General features: G+C 40.9%; 1 protein-coding gene across 2 annotated transcripts in view; it reads right to left on the bottom strand.

Moving 5' to 3' along the window:
• Nucleotides 1–4,704, bottom strand: part of ST5 (suppression of tumorigenicity 5) — a 162,139-nt gene extending 157,435 nt beyond the window's left edge. Inside the window, exon 1 of one of the 2 annotated variants that reach the window (XM_006885434.1) lies at nucleotides 4,616–4,704. The gene's annotated coding sequence lies outside the window, so the exon portion shown is untranslated. Of the gene's footprint in view, nucleotides 1–3,721; nucleotides 3,899–4,615 lie in introns of those variants that run through there. The other variant, XM_006885433.1, reaches the window with a different exon arrangement.
• Nucleotides 4,705–8,255: the final 3,551 nt, after the last annotated feature.

The following is an 8,255-nucleotide window of genomic DNA, read 5'->3' as shown; positions in this document are numbered from 1 at the left end:
CACACACACACACACACACACACACACACACACACACCCCTACCTTTCTCTTTCATGCCTGCCTGGCCCCTCCTCTAGTTTCCATGGTCCCTCTAAATCAAAGATCTTAATTCTCTCCCCGAAGATTTTTCCTTCCCCTTTCCTGTCCTAAACATATTCACCCTCTGAAGTCAATGTAGAAGAACATAACCAGAACTGGAGCTCCAAAGGGTTGCTACCTGCCCCCCTCTTAGCGCAGATACATGTTCTCTTGGTGTGACTGTTTCAGTAAAATTTCCTGGGCCCAACAGTAGAAATCAATAGTCTCCAGAGCAGGGACTGGTAAGTGGGGATGGTGAGCAATAGGAAAACATGCTCCTGTAGTCCCTCAATCTTGCCTGACCCATAGCTAAGTTCCAGAAGGCCTGGAACTCACATTCAACCTTCCATTGGATCTCCCCAAAGTAGTTCTTAAGAATTAGGTGAGTTCTTCAGAAGTAAGGTGTGGAGCATGACTCTCTCAATTCCAGGCCAGCAGTGTGGCCATAACATTTGGATTCTGAGGTTCTACTCAAACTGCATCCCTCACTTACAGGGACAGAGGCAGAGTCAGTAGCATTAAGGATGTCTTTAGTTTGTTTTTTTCTGGTATTTCTAAATTTCAACTTCTTTGTGTTTCTTGTTACTCTAATTTTAGAGAGACGGAACCCAGGGAAAGAGAGCACAGGAAAGGGAGTAAAAGAGAAAAGAAGGAGTAAGAACAAGAATATTTCTTTTTAATCCTTAAGGAACATAGAAGGATCAAATTTGTGACTCTGCTTTGGGAGGCTTGCAGCTGTAGACCCAAATGTAAGCTGTGGACAAATTCTCCTTTAGGCCTGTGACATGACTCACCTGGAAGGAGGGCATTTCTGGTTTGTTTTCTGTTTTAAATCTGCCTGCTCAGGATCTGTCCAGTGGTGTCTTCCCAGACATCACTCCCGGGCATGGCTAGCAGGTTTTCCCCTGTCTCACAACAAAGGCTGTGGCTGTGGGTGGGGTGCCTTGTTCTTCCCACCTAATATGCCATAAATCCTACAGATTCTCTGAGGGTATATTCAGGACACCCTTGCCTAGAGTCTCTCCAACCCTCACATTATGTTCTTTGGCACAGTCTCATGGCATATCAAGTGTCTCTGCCCTTGGAATTCCCACTTCCGTGTTTCTTTCTTTCTTTCTTTTCCCCTTAAGCTGTAGACATACAGGTTCCCGAAAGAGCTGCCCAGCCCCCAAGCAGTCTTCTAGAGGAAGGCCTATAACTCTTTCATCAGTTAAAATTCTGCCTTACAAACCCAGAATGGAGATTCTGTCTATTCAAAAGCTGCCTTAGCAAAACCTAGAGAATAATCTCTAGCACCCAAAAATCTCCCTTTCAGTTACTAAAGTGTATTACCCCATCAAGTGGGCTGCCAGGTAGTGTGGAACACTTCAAAATAAAAGTGACTTCTTGGAATCCCTCTTTTCTTACACTACTCAGTCCCTAAACATACAAGTCAGGTTCCCTAAGGAAAATTTCATGGATCATTTATGATTCTCAAAGTCTACAGCAAAGATTACTCAATATAACTTACTCAGCTCAAAGAAAGCACTATTTGTTTCCTTTAACATCTTGAAAAAGTCTTTTAATGTTTTTCTCATCTTTATACATGCACAAAAAAAAAGCATTTTATAAATAGGGAAACCAGAAGAGACAAGTAAAGTTATTTTCCAGAAGACAACAGGGTCATCCTTCAAGCTTCAATTCATAAAATATTATATAGGGCTTACCTTGTTTAAAAGGATTCTAACAAAAATAAAGAAATGGTTTGTACTGAATAGTGAGGTGTGCAGTAAAAGCTTTAAGGAGTGGGTTGGGAGCCATGGTTTGTGGTACTTCATCTAGGGGCCAATGAAGGTCTTTAAAAAATGTACTCTAACAAATTATCTCATATACTACCCCTGACAATTCTATATCATCATTATCTCCATCTCACAGCTGGGAAATTTGAAGGGCATATAGGTTAAGAGATTTGTTTTAGTTACCCAGAGGACTGGGACTAGGTCATGGAATCAAATCTCTAAACTCAAATCTATGATTGTTCTACATCAAAATGATGAGCTAGTCTTCTCCAAATGTGTATGAGCTCCAATACCCATGAGAACAGAAGTAAGATTCTGGATTTTCACTGTCCACCAAAGGGCCCACTAGTTCAGAGTGACTTCCTCTTCATAACTTCCATTTCTAATTCTAATACAACAAGCAATCTATGCCATAACCCCTCCCCCTACTGGAAACATAGATTTCAACTAAGTAGAGGATCTCTGGAGTGTCATGAAAGGAGGAATTAATTTTTAAGTGATCCATTTGAGGTCCAGGGCCACCAAGATCACCCTAATGGTCCCTCAGGCCATCTGACTATTGCATACTACACACATTCAGGGAGCCAGAACTGGGGACGTGGCCAGTGCTTGCATTGGCAAGCTGACCCGAAGTTAATCAGGAGGCCCCCTCATTGTCTGCCAGAATACAAAAGACATTCTGTTCAGAAAGTTCAAGAAGAAAACCAAAGAGCCAGGACAGCAGCTGTTCCCTTAACCCACAGAGAAACCAAAGGCATCCAAAAAGTTTCCTGAGACCCAGGAACAACTTTAAGATGTAACATGGCTGAAGTGGAAACACACTCTGCATAGGTCTCCAACGTGGAGTGCTTGCTGCTAAAAATTCATTCTAATATTACCGATAACTTAGTCATGGCACCACTTACCTCTAAGAGTGTTTTTCTCTCCTAGGCACACACTGAGCTCACCACGCACCACAGGTAATCTATGCTCCTGATAGTGTACATTCAATACCCTGCTTCTCCTCTATGTCAGAACAAGTTTTACCAAAACATAGCACAACTAGAGAGGAAGAAGTTTACAACATGGACTTGCATAATTTGAAATTTGATTAAAATATTAACCAAAGGAATTCACCATGCTCAACCACAGTATCTCATAACTCCTCAGGCTCCCTAACTCTTAACAGCTACCCCTGAGACTTCACTCTGAAACATGTGGTGAAGAAAACCTTTTTGCAGGTCCCTCAACCAGAGACAATCTCTCTCTTGCTACCCCATTTCTCTCTTCCTTACCATGTGTCTTATCTAGCATAAAAAGACACCCCAGCTCAGATGTTCCCATGGCCCTATATCCAATCTGATAACTGCCCCAAATGAACTTAAACTGGCAATAGTAGATTCCTGAGAAGGAATATTTCAATATTTTAAATGTTTAAAGCTTTTAAAATTACTACAGGTTAGACATCGTAGCACCATGAGACAAAACAGACAGTACTGACTAAAACATCTAATCACTCAAAAGACAATGGAGTTTTTGTGTAAGAACCATAAACATCATGTTGGAATGAAGAGAACTCATTTGCTGATAGAAAAGACTAATAAAATAACTTTTGCCTTTGTGCTAAATAAAAGTAAAACGCTGATTTCTACAGTGAAGCCTAAACACCTCAAATTCAGCAAGAGTGAGATCAGCTAGATCTGCAAAGTCAAGAAAATTGGCTGTCTCCCTCTCTAAGCTAATAAAATCCAACTGTTGCAGCATGACATCATTGCGGAGCCCCAAACCCTGAGCAGAGTGCAGACACTCGCTTGCCTCCAAAGAAATAGTCCACGTTTGTTACCAGGAAGGGAGAAAATACAATCCAAGCCAGGGCCAACCTTACCTGAAAGTCCTGGTGTTTTCCTGCCCACTCCATTCTCAGCAGAGTTTGGATCACAACACAGTCTGTTAGGGAGCCCAGGGCCCCCAAATGCACTGGCTAAAGTGCCGATACCTGCTGAGAGCTTCCCACAGCTCCTTCCTCTGACCTTTCTCAGTGCTCCATTCGAGCCAAATGAGCAGAGCACAGTTAGCTGGCCAGGCCAGTTGTCATGGAGACCCTGTTCTAGCTGGTGAGCGTTCTCATTCTCTCACTCTCATGCGTGTGCTTGCTCAGTAGCTCTCTCTCTCTCACTCTCCTCCCTCCCAGGCTCTCGCATGCTCTCTCACTCACCAGAGCTTTCTCGAGCTCTCTTAATTTTTCTCTCCCCTATTATCCCAACTCCTTCCCCTCAACAACCTTTTTCTCTTACACACACACACACACAGAGAGAGAGAGAGAGAGAGAGAGAGAGAGAGAGAGAGAGAGAGAGAGAGAGAGAGAGATTGAGGTTCTGGGAGACTTCCATGAAACAGGACTGTCTTTTGATCAGCTCAGTTTTTGCACACATTCCACTCCTCCTACCTCCCTTTTCGTCAAACTGGGACTCTGGACTGCTCCAAGGGAAGTTGTTTGAACAACTCAGAAGTGAGAAGACAGTGAGTGGACTTGTTTTCTTCCCTTCGATGTCTCTCTCTCTCTCTTTTTAATATAACTTTGAAGAACTGTGGTCAAGAGGGGAGGGAACTCACTGGAGTGCTCAGAAGGGAAGCAAGCCTTTCCTCTGGGTCCTGGAGGGAAGGTAGGAGGGACTCAGATGCATTGCCTTGACTTGTTTGTGCATTTGGGATTTTCCGCAGTTGGGGCAGAAACTCACTCTTATCCCAGGTGCTCGCCTAGACTGGCCTCTTTACTTACCTTGCAGCCAGCCCGGGTTGTGGAGATGGCTTTACCCAGTGCAGGGACTCATGGTACTAGTGTTAGCACTCAAGTAGTCTCTCATCTTCCTGTAACCAAAAAAAAGACTAGGTCAGGACAAGTGAGAGACTTGGATGGGTCCACAGTCACAGTGAAGCAACAAATGCAACATAAATAAACCCTATTCTCGCTTCCTGCTCGGTGTCTGCCACTAAAGTCCAGGCTTCATGTGAGCTGCTGTCACCCTCAATAATGATGGCACTGCACTCTGAGAGCAGTTCACTCCCTGAGATGCAGAGAGGGTCTACGTTTAGTCCATGCAGATATATTTTTGTTTTATAAATATATATATATATACACACATATATTCTTTCTTTGATTCTCATAACCCGTGAATTTCAGTACATAGATTAGTAACACCATTTTAAAGATGGGAAAACTGACAGATCAAATGTCTACAGTTACACAGATAGTTAGGCAGTCAGAGAACAAAGAGTAAAGACCAGTCCAATGATCTTCTGATCCAGCACATTTTGCATTGAAGTACACTCCCATCTAATCTTGGAAAGATAGAATTTTTTAATAACAAATTATATAAATAAAATAGACATTTTTCTGGTCATGGTCCTTTCTACAGGTCCTTTCAGGTTTTAGAAGCTATGAGAAACAGAATTCCACGATGAAGAAAAAATATCTTACCTTATAGTTACAAATTACACTGTTCCAAAGTATGCTCCCAAATTCTGGCTCATTTGTCAAACACAACAGATCTGTACAAATTAGGGCAAGCATTTTCATACTAGTTTAACACCATCTTTTTTTTTTAAACCATCTTTTTTTATAGGTTTGCATACAACAATTTGTTTATATTATGTTTCATTCAGTTACATTGTTTTATATAATCTTTCATTTACATCATTTAATACAATAATTCTTATACATTTTATTTTATATAACTAATAACTATCAATCTATGCCTAGTATTACTGGCTTTTGAGTCCCCACTGAATCTTTCCTATTCTTTCACACCCCTCATTTACCTACTAACCTTTGCCATCCTACTGATTTCTACCTTTCCCCTTTATCTACCTTCTTCCTTGTTTTCTCTTTTGGATATTTATATACATATTACTAGTTATCTTTCTATTTTTTTTTATGGAATTATGCAGTAAATTTGTCCTCATGAGACTGAGTTAGTTCACCCAGCATAATGCTCTCTACACTCTTCCATGTTATACATTATTTTACAAAATAGTTGCTCCTTAGTTCTGCATCTTCCCATTTTTTCCAAGGTTAGCCACAATTGGTTGTGATCCAAACAGTCAAATACCCTTGCATAGTCAATTAAATACAGATAGATATTTCTCTGGTACTCTCTGTTTTCAGCTAAGATCCACCTGACATTTCCCTAGTGCCACGGTCTCTTCTAAACCCAGCTTGCACATCTGGAAGTTCTTTTTCAGTGTACTATTCCAATTGTTTTTTAAATCATGTTCAGTAGGATGCTTGCATGTGATATTATTCGATATTTTCCACACTATATTAGACCACTTTTTTTCAGAATGGTCTTAATTGTGCTTATGTGAAACCTATACTTGGACCAGGAAGCAGTAATAAGAACAGAGCAAGGAAACACTGCATGGTTCAAAATCTGAAAAGGTGTACATCAGGGATGCAGCCTACCTCCATGCCTTTTTGATCTATATGCAGAACAAATAATTCTGGAAGCTAGACTTTATGAGGAGGAATGTGGTATCAGGATTGGAGGAAGATTCATTAACAACCTTCACAATGCAGATGACACAACCTTACTTGCTGAAACTGGGGAGGATCCGAGGTATTTGCAACAGAAGGTCAAGAACTGCAGCCTTAAATATGGATAGAAGCTCAACATCAAGAAAACAAAGATTCTCAACAATATGGCAGCATCATGATGGGTGAAGAAGAGATTGAGACTGTTAACATCTTCAGCTCCATAATTAACACTCTTTATACCAGCAGCCAGGAAATCAAAAGATGAATTGTATTGGGAAAGTCTGCTGTTAGGCACCTCTCCAGAGTACTGAAGAACAATGATGTCAGTCTAGAGACTAAGGTACACCTGATCCAAGCCATGGCTTTCAAAATTACTTGCTATGCATCAGAGATCTGGAGAATGACCAAGGATGATAGAAGAGGAATCGATGCCTTTGAGCTGTGATGCTGAAAAAGAGTACTGAATATACTATTGACTGCCAAGAAAACAAACAGATCTGTCCTGAAGAAGGTGAAAACAAGCTGCTCCTTGAAGACAAGGATTTTGAAACTCCATCTCACATACTTTGGGCACGTGGCCAGGAGGGATCAGTCCTTGGAGGAGGACATCATAATTGGAAATATGGAGGGACGGCACAGGCAAAGGAGACCCCAGATGAGATGAACTGACACAGTATCTGGAGCAATGGGGTAGGTGTGTCAGAGACAGGACAGGATAGGACAGGTTTCAGAGCTATTGTACATATGGTAGCTATGAGTGGCAAGCAACTCAACAGCACATAACAAAAAACAATAACAGTAATGCATGGTATTCCATTGTGTGAACGGACCATAGTTTTTAAACTTATTCATCTGTTGATGGGCATTTGGGCTATTTTCATTCTCTTGCTATTGTGAATACTACTGCTATGAAGTATGAAAGAGGTGTGCATATTTCCATTTGTGTCTCAATTTTCATTTCTTTGGAGTATATTCCTAGCAGTGGAATAGCTGTGAGATTTCAATGTTCAGTTTTTTAAGAAAACTCCAAACTGCCTTGCAGAGTAATTGTACCATTTTACAATCCCACCAGCAGTGTATGAGAGTTCCAATCTCTCCACAACCTCCCCAATATTTATTGCTTGCTGTCCTGTTAAATTTTGCTATTGCTACGGGGTGAAATGGTATCTCATTGTTGTTTTGATTTACATCTCTCTGATTACCAGTGGTTTTGAGCACGTCTTTGTATGTCTGTTGGCCATTCAGACATCTTCCTTTGTGAAAAGTCTTTTCATTTCTTTTGACTATTTTGTTATTGGGTTACCAGTCTTTTCCTTGTGGAGGTCCTGTAGTGTTCTGCAAACTTTCATTATGAGACCCTTTTCTAAGATGTCATTGCCAAATGTTTTTTCCCAGTCTGTAGGTTTTCTTTTCACCCTACTGGAAAAAGCTTTTTACCCACACAGGGACTTAATTTTCAGAAGGTCTCATGTGTCAATTTTATCCTTTCCTGGTTGTGCATGTTGCTGTTGTTGTTGTTGTGTACTGTAGAGTCAGAACCGACCCATAGCTGACTCTTCAGTGGGTTTTTAGAGGCAGTTATTCACATGGGAGGAGACTGTCCATTCTTCTTCCATGGAGCAGCTGGTGGATTTGAACTGAATGCCTTAAGGATTGCAGCATGGTATCTCACACATAGTTTAAGATATTTTTTAAAGCCTAAGAGAAGAATAAAATAAAGTGCCTAGGTCACAGACTAGGAAGATCTAGAAATAACACTCAAGCTTTCTAATGTTCTTCCATACTTTTTTTTCCTGTAATTATATTTTATTAATTTTCATAAACATTTACAGAGATTTTGGGCTTCCACTCACTCATTGTTGCACTATTCTCTCTACCCTCCTCC

Source organism: Elephantulus edwardii, unplaced genomic scaffold, assembly GCF_000299155.1.
Source record: "Elephantulus edwardii isolate Elephantulus edwardi_28Jun2011 unplaced genomic scaffold, EleEdw1.0 scaffold00044, whole genome shotgun sequence".
Lineage (NCBI taxonomy): Eukaryota > Metazoa > Chordata > Mammalia > Macroscelidea > Macroscelididae > Elephantulus > Elephantulus edwardii.
Note: the sequence above shows the minus strand (reverse complement) of the source record. Positions and strands in the feature narration are given on the sequence as shown.